The 13,479-nt window shown below is 39.6% G+C and overlaps 1 pseudogene; it reads left to right on the forward strand.

The window, feature by feature from the left end:
• The first annotated feature begins 8,127 nt into the window (after positions 1-8,127).
• LOC144368529 (testis-expressed protein 38 pseudogene) lies at positions 8,128-8,580 on the forward strand (annotated as a pseudogene).
• The last annotated feature ends 4,899 nt before the right edge of the window (positions 8,581-13,479 follow it).

The raw sequence follows: 13,479 nt of genomic DNA on the forward strand, positions 1-13,479 counted from the left end.
AAGGAATAAACAGTCTATTCAGTGAAATAATATGAGAAAACTTCCCAGACTTGAAGAATGAGACAGAATCCCAAATCCTAGAAGCCTACAGGACGCCGAATGTGCAAAATCATAAGAGATCCACACCTAGACACATTATAATGAAGATGCCCAACATATAGAATAAGGAGAGAATTTTAAAAGCTGCAAGAGAAAGAAAACAGATTACATTTAGGGGCAAACCAATCAGGATAACAGCTGATCTCTCAACACAGACTGAAAGCAAGAAGATCCTGGAATAACATATTTCAAACACTGAAAGAAAATACGTTCCAACCAAGAATCGTGTATCTGGCAAAATTAAGCTTCAGGATAGAAGATGAAATTAAAACCTTCCACGATAAACAAAAGTTAAAAGAATTCGCAGCCAGAAAACCATCTCTTAAAAAAATCCTTTGCAAAACATTACAGGAAGAGGAAATGGACAATAACATTGAAAACCAACAATGGAAGGTAGGACAGTAAAGGGGGGAAAGTAGTCAAAGAGAATAACAAATCAGGTTTAGTAACATCAATAAACAAATATGGCTGGAAGAACAAACCATATCTCAATAATAACCCTAAATGTTAATGGCTTAAACTCACCAATTAAGAGACACAGGCTAGTAGAATGGATCACAAAACAAGACCCAACAATATGCTGCCTACAGGAGACGCATCTGATAGGAAAAGATATTCATAGACTGAAGGTGAAAGGTTGGGAAAAATCATACCACTCATATGGACTGCGGAAACAAGCAGGAGTGTCCATACTCATATCTAATAAAATAGATTTCAAGCCAAAGTTAATCAAAAGGGATAAAGAAGGACACTTCATACTGCTCAAGGGAACCATACACCAACATGACATAACAATCATAAATATATATGCCCCAAATAATGGTGCAGCTGTGTTCATCAAGCAAACTCTTCTCAAGTTCAAGAGTCTAATAGATCACCATACAATAATCATGGAAGACTTCAACACACCTCTCTCACCACTGGACAGATCTTCCAAACAAAAGTTAAATAAGGAAACTATAGAACTCAATAACACAATTAACAACCTAGACTTAATTGACATATATAGACTATACCACCCAACATCAAGTAGTTACACCTTTTTCTCAGCAGCACATGGAACCTTCTCAAAAATAGACCATATATTATGTCACAGGGCAACTCTTAGACAATATAAAGGGGTAGAGATAATACCATGCATCTTATCTGATCATAATGGAATAAAACTGAAAATCAATGATAAAAGAAGGAAGGAAACATCAAGCATCACTTGGAGAATGAACAATAGGATGCTGAATGATCAATGGGTTTTAGAAGACATCAAGGAGGAAATTAAAAACTTCCTAGAGTTAAATGAAAACACAGACACAACATATCGGAATCTATGGGACACACTGAAAGCAGTTCTAAGAGGAAAATTCATCGCTTGGAGTTCATTCCTCAAAAAAAGAAAAAACCAACAAATAAATGATCTCTTACTTCATCTCAAAATCCTAGAAAAAGAAGAGCAAAACAACAGCAAAAGAAGTAGAAGGCAAGAAATAATTAAAATCAGAGCTGAAATTAATGAAATTGAAACAAAAAAAAACAATTGAAAAAATTGACAAAACTAAAAGTTGGTTCTTTGAAAAAATAAATAAAATCGACAGGCCCTTATCCATGCTAATGAAGAGAAGAAGAGAGAGAACTCAAATTACTAACATACGGGATGAAAAAGGCAATATCACAACAGACACTTCAGAAATACAGAAGATAATCAGAAATTATTTTGAATCCCTATACTCCAATAAAATAGAAGATAGTGAAGGCATAGATAAATTCCTTAAGTCTTATGATCTGCCCAGATTGAGTCAGGAGGATATAGACAACCTAAACAGACCAATAACAATAGAGGAAATAGAAGAAACCATCAAAAGATTACCAACTAAGAAAAGCCCAGGACCGGATGGGTATACAGCAGAGTTTTACAAAACCTTTAAAGAGGAACTAACACCAATACTTTTCAAGCTATTTCAGGAAATAGAAAAAGAGGGAGAACTTCCAAATTTATTCTACGAGGCCAACATCACCCTGATTCCGAAACCAGACAAAGACACTTCAAAGAAAGAAAACTACAGACCAATATCTCTAATAAACCTTGATGCAAAAATCCTCAATAAAATTCTGGCGAATCGGATTCAAATACATATCAAAAAAATTATACACCATGATCAAGTAGGATTCATCCCTGGGATGCAAGGCTGGTTCAATATACGGAAATCAATAAATGTTATTCACCACATCAATAGACTTAAAAATAAGAACCATAGGATCATCTCGATAGATGCAGAAAAAGCTTTCGACAAAGTTCAGCATCCCTTTATGTTCAAAACTCTAGAAAAATTAGGGATAACCGGAACATACCTCAACATTGTAAAAGCAATCTATGATAAGCCACAGGACAGCATCATTCTGAATGGAGAAAAATTGAAGGCATTCCCTCTAAGATCTGGTACAAGACAGGGATGCACTCTCTCACCACTTTTGTTCAACATAGTCCTTGAAACACTGGCCAGAGCAATTAGACGAAAGAAATTAAAGGCATAAAAATAGGAAAAGAAGAACTTAAATTATCACTATTTGCAGATGATATGATCCTATACCTAGCAGACCCATAAGGGTCTACAAAGAAGCTATTAGAGCTAATAAATGAATTCAGCAAAGTGGCAGGATATAAGATCAACACGCATAAATCAAAGGCATTCCTGTATATCAGCGACAAATCCTCTGAAACGGTAATGAGGACAACTACTCCATTCACAATATCCCCCCAAAAAATAAAATACTTGGGAAGCAACCTAACAAGAGAGGTGAAAGATTTATATAATGAAAATTACAGAACCCTAAAGAAAGACATAGAAGAAGACCTTAGAAGATGAGAAATATACCCCGCTCATGGATTGGCAGAACTAACATCATCAAAATGGCGATATTACCAAAAGTTCTCTATAAGTTCAATGCAATACCAATCAAAATCCCAACAGCATTTCTTGTAGAAATAGATAAAAGAATCATGAAATTCATATGGAATAATAAAAGACCCAGAATAGCAAAAACAATGCTAAGCAGGAAGTGTGAATCAGGCGGTATAGCGATTCCGGACTTCAAACTATACTACAGAGCAATAGTAACAAAAACAGCATGGTACTGGTACCAAAACAGGCGGGTGGACCAATGGTACAGAATAGAGGACACAGTAACCAATCCACAAAACTACAACTACCTTATATTTGATAAAGGGGCTAAAAGCATGCAATGGAGGAAGGATAGCATCTTCAACAAATGGTGCTGGGAAAACTGGAAATCCATTTGCATCAAAATGAATCTGAATCCCTATCTCTCGCCATGCACAAAAGTTAACTCAAAATGGATCAAGGAGCTTGATATTAAATCAGAGACTCTGCATCTGATAGAAGAAAAAGTTGGCTACGATCTACATACTGTGTGATTGGGCCCCAAATTCCTCGATAGGACACCCATAGCGCAAGAGTTAACAACTAGAATCAACAAATGGGACTTACTCAAACTAAAAAGTTTTTTTCTCAGCAAAAGAAACAATAAGAGAGATAAATAGGGAGCCTACATCCTGGGAACAAATCTTTAATCCACACACTTCAGATAGAGCCCTAATAACCAGAATATACAAAGAACTCAAAAAATTAGACAATAAGATAACAAATAACCCAATCAATAAATGGGCCAAGGACCTGAACAGACACTTCTCAGAGGAGGACATACAATCAATCAATAAGTACATGAAAAAATGCTCACCATTGCTAGCAGTCATAGAAATGCAAATCAAAACCACCCTAGGATACCATCTCACTCCAGTAAGATTGGCAGCCATTAGGAAGTCAAACAACAATAAGTGCTGGAGAGGATGCGGGAAAAGGGCACTCTTGTTCATTGCTGGTGGGACTGCAAATTGGTGCAGCCAATTTGGAAAGCAGTATGGAGATTTCTTGGAAAACTGAGAATGGAACCACCATTTGATCCAGCTATTCCCCTTCTTGGTCTATTCCCTAAAGACTTAAAAGAGCATGCTACAGGGACACTGCTGCATCGATGTTCATAGCAGTACAATTCACGATAGCAAGATTGTGGAACCAACCTAGATGCCCTTCAATAGATGAATGGATAAAAGTAATGTGGCATTTATACACAATGGAGTATTACTCTGCATTAAGAAATGACAAAATCATAGAATTTGGAGGGAAATGGATGGCATTAGAGCAGATTATGCTAAGTGAAGCTAGTCAATTGTTAAAAAACAAATACCAAATGACCCCTTTGATATAAGGGGAGTAAACAAGGACAGGGTAGGGACGAAGAGCATGAGAAGAAGATTTACATTAAACAGGGATGAGAGGTGGGAGGGAAAGGGAGTGAAAATGATATATAAGAGGAAAGGAGGGGTAAGACAAGATAATACAAATGGAAGAAATGATTTACAGTAGAAGGGGTAGAGAGGGAAAAGGGGAGGGGAGGGGAGGGGAGGGGGGATAGTAGAGAATAGGACAGACAGCAGAATACATCAGACACTAGAAAAACAATATGTCAATCAGTGGAAGGGTAACTGATGTGATACAGCAATCTGTATACGGGGTAAAGTTGGGAGTTCATAACCCACTTGAATCAAACTGTGAAAGATGATGTATTAAGAACTGTGTAATGTTTTGAATGACCAACAATAAAAAAAAATTTAAAAAAAAAGAAATGGTTTGGAAAAATAAAGGGAGATATGGAAAATGAAGTCCTAATATACTAATAGCTTACAACTATATTTTCGACACAAAATCAAGTGGTAATATTAAATGCTTTTTTATTAAGAGTTAAAAAAAGTTACATTGAAAAGAGGGTTGTCAGTCATGGCCAGGAATAATGGTGGCATCCATGGAAAGTGCCTGTTTTGGCTAAAGAGAGACACTGATAGTAGAAGTGATAGGATATTAGAGAGGTGTCAGAGATGACTCCCTGTTTCTGCCTTGATCAATGAGGAAGACAGTGATTAAAAATTACCAAGGTAGAGAAATGGGAGGAGTAGGTTAGAGGAAAAAAATTATTTATCTAAATTAATTTATCTGAATTTGATGCATTGTACTTCATTAAAAATAAGAAAATAATGTGTGCGTGCATGCATGTGTGTGTGTGTGTGTGTGTGTGTGTGTGTGTGTGTATCAAATAAACACACACACACAAATATATATATAGTTGATTCAATGAAAACACAATGGGGATAATTTCCTGCCCAGAATCCCTGTCTTGTGTCTACCCCTTCTTCAATTCCAGCATGCTCTTGCATATTAGATCCTTTCTTCTTTCCAATATCCTCCTGTCATTATCTATTTTCTGATCTTTGGGCCCTCTAGTACCCAACTCCAGGCACATCAGAACCAGGAGAACCACTAGGGAGGAATCTGTTTTTGGCCACCCCCCCTTCTCTCAGAGAAGCCACCCCAAACTTTCTCCTTATCTTCTTACAATCTCCATTGTCTGCAGAGGCCAGGCAAAGGCAAGAGTCTGCTTGGAGGCCTTGACCTTCTGATCCTCAGAGCATCCTGCCTGTGAAGATCTGGCTCTGCAGACATGCCATGTCTGGTTCTACTTCACTTGTTAATCTGAGATACAATCATTTTTTAAATCTTCTGGTGCCATCCTCAACTCTGAATTTCTTCACTCCTGTGGTGGGTATGTGCTCAAGGACAGATAACTGGACAAAAAGTAATCCTGTTCCCCCCCAGATAAGGTACGGGGAGAGGAAGATGAAATAAAAAATGTTGATTTTAAAATAAACTTCAGTGGCAGAGCATCATGCTGGGGTTTTTCATGTTAAGCTTTAAATTTAATTTATACTTAACTGAACTTTATTTGTCCATGGTGGGTAGGTTGTATTGTTTAAAAGGGCATCACTTTTATACCAGTTAATATAGAACAACTTTTAAAAAATCATATATTAAATCTGTAGAACATTATATTTTCCACTTATCCAAACTTATAGTAAAACTTATAGTAAAACAAATTTGTTTCAAATTCATCCGCTTCAGAGTTCTAGAAATTTGGAATTCAACTGAAAGGACTCTTTGTCTCAGAGTTGGGGAGTTGACCACCTGGGAGGATAAGGAGGTGTGGAAAACAGTATATGATGAATGGGGAGGGAGATGAAGCTGGAAATAGAAGCAGGATCCCATATGGGGGAGCTTCCATGGGAACTGATGATGCCCCCAAAACACTTGAAGAAACAAAAGTGAGATGGTAGGAGCAAAAGTAGGGCTCTTCTGAACCCTTTTGTTCCCTGACAACTAGGTAAGACACTTCTTGAGGGTAAGGATGTAAGGGTCCGGCGAAACGTCGGAGGAAGAGACCACAAGAGATTGTCTTATGCAAAAGCAGAAGGGTGGGTTTATTTGGAGACCAGCATGCTGGGGCCCAAGCTCTCTATAGCAAAGAGAGATAGAGCCCTGAGAACCGCCTGAGCAGAGCTTATATAATTTTCTTGGAGAGGGCAGGGAGGGAAGTTCATTGATGGGTCAGGGCGAGTGAGCAGTTTGCCTGCAACCCAGTGAGGGAGTGCATCCTGCAGTTTGGCAGTTGGGGAAAGCACATCCTGGGAACAAGATTAGCAAACAGTTCACAGTTGGGGACAATACATCCTGGGAACAAGATTTCAACAGTGTTTTGTTAAGCATATAGAAAAACAGAGTAACAAGTACCTATTTTATTAACCTTTCAGGATGTCCAGTGCTCACTGTCCTCCCTGCCCCACTCCCCACAGAAAAATGGCTCCCTAACAACTGAAAACACAAGTAGAAGTTCCTGAGGGTGTAAGGGCCTTTCCTGGGGGCTGCCTTGTGAGTTCACCACACAAAGTTGGGGACAGACAATTCTATGGTGGACCAGTCTTTCATGGAAAACAACATGCTCATGAGATGTCACATGATGGAGTCCCTTATTCCATCAACTGCCAACCACTCTACAAGCACCAGCCCAAGAATTCCTGATGCTCAGAACCTGGTGACCTCATCTTTAGAGAACAATGGGACTGGGCCTTCTGGGGACTCCCATTGGTGGGCAGAGTAGTGGGTGAGTTCACTCTTTCCAGAGCCATACACCTGGTAACCAGAGTGAACCTTTGGATTCACAAAAGGAGGACATGGGCCTTCCAGGCAGTAAGTAAACCCAGACCTTTGAGTGTGGGAAACAAACGTTCAGGGAAGACCCTTTGCATGAATGGGGGTGGTGGCTGCCTGAATGGAGTGCTATTTCGTTAAGAGACAGACTCCTCTAAGAAACTAAGGACTCCTGGAAGGCAGAGACCATGTTCTGCCCAAGCAGAAAAGATACAATTGAGGTCCTTGCCCTTAGTGAGGCTTCTTGGTCTGAATGACTGTATGGGTCCTGGACTGGGAGCCTGTTAGAGTCTGTAAACAAGTCTGGATGGCGCTTGGCATTTTGCCAGAGGGAGTGGTTTGTGAAGTAATGCCAGGGAGCCATTAAGTGTGGAGATTTCTTATTAGTTGACTACTGCATCTAGTTTATGTTAATTAAGATAAGCTGTGTAGAATGTATAAATACCTCTGTTGTCCTACAATAAATGGCTCCCACTCCTGCTGTATCAATGTACACAAGTTCTTCATCACTCCCTGGTTATTTTGCTACAGCCAGACTGTGGCAGGAGCCAGAAGGCCTGACTTGAGTCTGGGCAGATCATGGCCCCTCTACACCTAGTGTTCCTTATCTGTAAAAGGCTAATGGGGTCGCTTACATGCCCTGCAAATATAGCTTTGACTGAATCAGGAAATTATTAGGCATGTCTTTGAGAAGGGTGGGAGGGAATGAGACAATGAATGAGCCAATGAGATACAGTTCAGGTCCCAAGCTAGAGCTGTCAGTCATCTTGCCTCTTTTCTTTTTTTTACTGCCTCAGAGTGGGTGCCATGATACTTCGGATTGTTGGGGCTCTGCACCGTGATAACTGCTGGCTTCATCCTCTTACTCCACTGGAGGAAGAACCTGCGGAGGAGGCAGCATGCCCAGCAGTGGGTGGAGGTGATGAAAGCTGCCACCTTCAGTTATAGCCCACTGCTGTACTGGGTCAACAAACGACGCAGATATGGCATGACCGCCACCATCAGAATAGACCCTCCCAGGCCTGTTGCCTATACTGATATTGAACTCCAAATTCCGGTTCTTCCATTGGATCCACTCCCCTGTGAAGACATGAGTCACACCTTCAGAGGTAGAAGCCCCAAGGAGAAAGCCGCTGTTCCCCTCCAACCTACTCTGGTGGTTTCACAGGAGCCCTCACCTAAGGGGATGCCAGACTGCCAGACCCCATCGCCCCTTCCTGATTGTCTTTCCAGTGTCATCCCCTCTGCCCCTCCCCTCTGCACCCGGAACTTTCCTCTCATGCTGTCCCACTCTGCCTCCTACCCCTTTCTCAGGGCTCCTGAAAGGCAGGTCCACTACTCTTCCCTTCCTGCATTGGCCCAAGGAGTGAACTGACCCAATATGTAGACTTTTACTACAGGGTTGAAGCCTCTTCTCAATGAAAGGAAGAGCTTCAGGGGCCAGGTATTAGAAAAAGGAGTCAAAGACTGTGATCCTGATACACAGGTCATAACTCTTATAGATGTTACATAGTAAAGATTTTTTTTAAATGTTATACTCATTTGCATCTCATTTGCCAGTAGGAAGGCAATGTCCTTCCTCTGTGTGATGGTGCACAAGTCTCACCAATACAATGAGAACTGGAGGCTGGCTCTGAAGAGACACATTGAGCCAATACTTGTGGATGAGCTCAATTCCCTCCATCAAGTATTCAATGTGTTCAAGACCCTGGGCTAGGTCCCCAAAGGCACTGCTCTTCTGCAGGAAGGGAAGTAAAATTGCCACAAGAGTAACAGTTGCCAATGGCACAGGGCTACAGCAGTCCACAGTGGCTATGCCACTGGCCAAGCAAGTCATCATGAGGTCAGTGAACCACAACACACTATGTGCTGACTGGGTGATATCTATGATGTAATGATTCTTAGCTGGTTGTTTCTCTACATTATTTCTAACAGAGCAACACTGCAAAATGGTTATTATGATTTTACTTTTACTGATGAGGAGACAGGTTCCAAGGGCACATGCCATTTCTTTTTTGATGTTATTTGTGCTGAGTCTCTTCTCCCATGTACATCTGTCTGGCATTACAGTTCCTGTTCTTTCCACCCCATGGTACCCTTCCTTAATCATATCTTCTTAAAACATCCTTGGTGAATGAATGCTTCACTGTGTGTAGAGTGTCATCAGCTTGGCCTACAGATTTGCTTACTGGAAGGGCAGCCTAATATTCTATGCAGGAACACATCCAAAGAGTGTATCCTAAGATATCCATGGCTGCACAAAATTGAGTCCCCTGTCATTCTACTACATGAGAATATTAATAATTTTTCTACTTTCTGGATAAGGTCCAAAAAGGAGACACAAAGATAACTATGAGATATTTGCCCTAGCTTAAAGATAAGAAAGCCTGATTCTATCCCACAAATTTGTCCCATTTACTCTGAAAATGAGCAAACCACTTAACCATATTTCATCTAAACTTTAAATGTACATGGCCCTGAGAGAAGTGCCTGTTTTTGCCTATTTTGTGGTGTTGTGTGTGTGTGTGATTGTGATTTTCAGAAGTTAGTAAACATGTAGCTAATTTTTTCTTTTTTTCCCCCATGTGTGGTCTCAAGGGTTTACATCAAGCAATGGAAAGAAAGCCTGAGTCCTATCTCTATGACCTCTAGCAATATATTTTAAGCCATTTTCTTTTATATTTTTAAAGTTAAGTGGAACCATTTATTTCTTGTGTAAACATGATCTTATGTTGTTTATCAAAATACAAAACAGGGTTAAGCAGATCTTCTATGGAGAAAAGGGGCAGAGGTTCTCTTCTCCCTCACCTTGCCCCCTCTTCACCTTGCCCCCTTCAACCCTGCAGATATCTAAATCCCACGACCTATAGTCTTCACTTCTTCTCACCCAATGATACTCTAATTCTGAAGGTATATTTTAGAAAACTAATTTGTGTCAATGATCAGTTAGACCCTGCTTTCGAAGGAGGATAGAATTCATAAACATCAATCAAAGATTTTCTTTCTCTTAAGAACCAGGGGAGTGGGGGGAATCTTTGTAACACACAGTGACAGAAAACAAAAATGTTTTATTCAGATAAGTTAAAATGGCTGTCACTAATATGAAATGAAGCTCAAACTGAGTAATAAAAACCTTGAATTCACCCCCTATACTGAACCAAAATGACTTATATGTTACCAAAATAGCTCCAGGCGAACAAAAGTAGATTTGCATTATTTCATATGAGAATACAAGTTAGGTTAGGTTCATATAACAAAAAGTACATGCTCTATAAAATCTTAGGATACCCAAATGTGTTCTGGTTTGGGTATGAAAGAAACCAAATCTAGTTGTTGTTGGTAAGCAAGCCAAGGAGATGCACAGCAAACAAAAAGCTGTCGATAAAAACTGCTTGACATTGACCCCATGGGAGTCAAAATTCTCCACTGTGACCAGCAGGGCCAGCACAGGGGGTTGGAGGGGTTATGTGCAGCAATGCAAAGAAAGGAAACTGCAGTAGAATGCAACACAGCCAGCAGCAGAGGAAGGGTTTCCACTCCTCAGCTTTGTTGACGCAGACCCATTGCTGGGTACTAGGAATGTTACAGCATCTTGAAGCCAGGCACTTTATTCCTCTGGGAATTCTACAGGATCTGTTGCCTCTCTTAATAATAGAGAGGCTCTTTAATTAAACATTATGATGCCAGTATCTGTGTGTGTGTGTGTGTGTGTGTGTGTGTGTGTGTGTGTAAAAGGGTCAGGAAGCAAGCAGTGCTTTGGGAAACTGAAGAAAGAAGAGTAGGAGCTGCCACACAGAATAGCTAAAGATTTGCAAATGAAAGCCAAACTCAGATCACTACCCAATCTTTCTCAGAGAGCTGAGGATGTGGCAGGTGAGGCTTGACTACAGCTCAACACAAGGACTAGACTCAGTAAGTGAGGACCCTATACAGATATAAATCCCACATTAACACTAAGTATTTGGTTTCTGGGGGTTGTAAGCTAGTCTTCTAGACAAGAACAAAGGAAGTTGAGATAATGACCTGTGTCTGCAAGACATGGTATTTTCTCAGGCAGGATGACAAGGGATCACAGGTCTGAGCACAGAATGGGTGCATGTGGCAATGACCCCAGGAATTCTATTCCTAGACATATATTGGGGGAATAAAACATATCTACAAAACCCTAAACAATAATATTCACAGCAGTATAATTCCTAAAATTCCAAATGTGGAAACAATAACCAACACATGAATGGATAAATAGAATGGGTTGTGTCCATACAATGGAATATTACTCAGTCAAAAAAGAAATGTATTGCTACATGCTACAACATCAACAGACAAGGATAACATTACACTACAAGAAGCACACACAAGGCCACATATTATGATTTTGTTCATAGAAAACATCCCCAAACCAGCATCATTCCTAAAAGACACTCCAGTCCCATTAGTCATCACTCTCACTCTCTTCTACTCTCAGCCCCCAGTAACAACTAATCTACCTTTCATCTCTATGGATTGCCCATTTTGAACAGTTCTTATAAATAATATATAAGATGTGGCACTTTTTGTCACAGTATGGAAACAAAAGAGTGGCTCCATATTTGCTGAACTAGTGGAGAAGCAGTATAGAAAGAAAGAATTTATGATCTATAAAAAGGTCACACAATTTTAGAGGTAGGGGAAAATTTGAATGTCATCTAGTCCAAATATCTAATTTTCTAGGTGAGAAAATCTAGATCCCCCAAAATCCTGGGCTGACCCAGGGATAGTCAGACATAGAGTGACAGAAGTGAGAATTAAAACACAAAGGGTTTGGTTTACAATGTAGGAGTTTTTGTAGACTGATTCTCCAAAATAAAATCTTCTTTGTCTTTCACTTCATCTAATATGATGCAGTAATCAGTACCTCCTTAGGTGTAGGGCTTGCTACTTGCTTGTATCTAAACATGGTTGGGTCTATTTCTCGAGTTTTAGGCCAAACTTGTTTCAAGAAAAAGACCTAAATCATTTTCTCAATATAACCAGGCGCCTTTCAACCTCTAGTATTTGGTTGCTACCATTGTTTCTCCCTTTGAGCATGTGTTTTGTGGACATTTCCTCCTAATGTACAAGCTCTTCTTAATTTTGAAAGCTCACAAGCTGGCAGCCCCAGGAAGTGTGACTCTATAGCTCACCCATTCTCAGAGAATAGCTCTGACATGTATTGTATCCCCTTGTTCTGATTCATTACCTAAAAACTAAAAAGATATTTCACAACTATGGACTTTAGGAACAGAACTCTAAAATGTCTTTTGCTTATATATTTGTTTACATACTGGATACACAAACATGTGAATCTCCACGGGGCATCCATATCATTCACTCTTGTTTGATATGTTTTCTCTGTGATGAGGATTGATGATCTTTGTGAGAATAAAGATTTCTGTGATCCTTTGAGGGAAAAGATTGACTCCAGCCTTATCTCTTGATCTCCACCTCACTCTATTTTATAATCATGACACAATTACTATTTTACCCCTTCAGTTTGTGAATCCAATACAAAGATTGACCAGTTGTTGCTTTTTAATTGAGAAGTAAACCATCTTTCACCCTCCATTCCAAGTAAAGCAAAACCCACAATCCATTAAGTTTGTCTAAAAAAATCATACATGATAGACTAATGATTTTTCTTTTTTCAATACTAAGAATTTCTATACATTTTCATCAAACTTGTAAAAGCATAGTTTTTTACAGGAAAACTATCAACTGAACAATATCCAACATGAATTCTGAATTTCAACTAGATGACTTTTTTTACATATATATGATATGAAGAATAGCTTTGTTCACAGGAAGTGCACATGAGGAAAAGTGGGTTGAAAAGATTCGTAAAGCTAGAAGGGAATGGTGATTTCCTCTAGTATAAATCTGACTCCTTCATTTGAAAGAGGAGGAAACTGAACTTGGCAAAGGAAGGACAGCCTTCTCAAGAAATAGTGGTTGAACAAGAGAATGTCCCAGCTAGAGGAAAGGAAAGAAAGGGGGGTAAGATTAAAACCTCACCCTAAAACTCACACCATGTACCAATATTAATTCAAAGTGATCATGGATTAAAATGTAAATATAAAGCCATAAAGAAAAGGAAAGTGAAGCTCAGCAAGAGAACTTGGTTTGCCAGAGATCACCCAGTGACTTGTCACAGAGTTTGTTCCAATACATTATTATTCACCAGCTTAACAATTTCCATTTGGCCTAATATTTCTCTACTCAGGCTCACTCAGAGTAAATGGTTGCCACTCTGCTGACT

Source organism: Ictidomys tridecemlineatus, chromosome 2, assembly GCF_052094955.1.
Source record: "Ictidomys tridecemlineatus isolate mIctTri1 chromosome 2, mIctTri1.hap1, whole genome shotgun sequence".
Lineage (NCBI taxonomy): Eukaryota > Metazoa > Chordata > Mammalia > Rodentia > Sciuridae > Ictidomys > Ictidomys tridecemlineatus.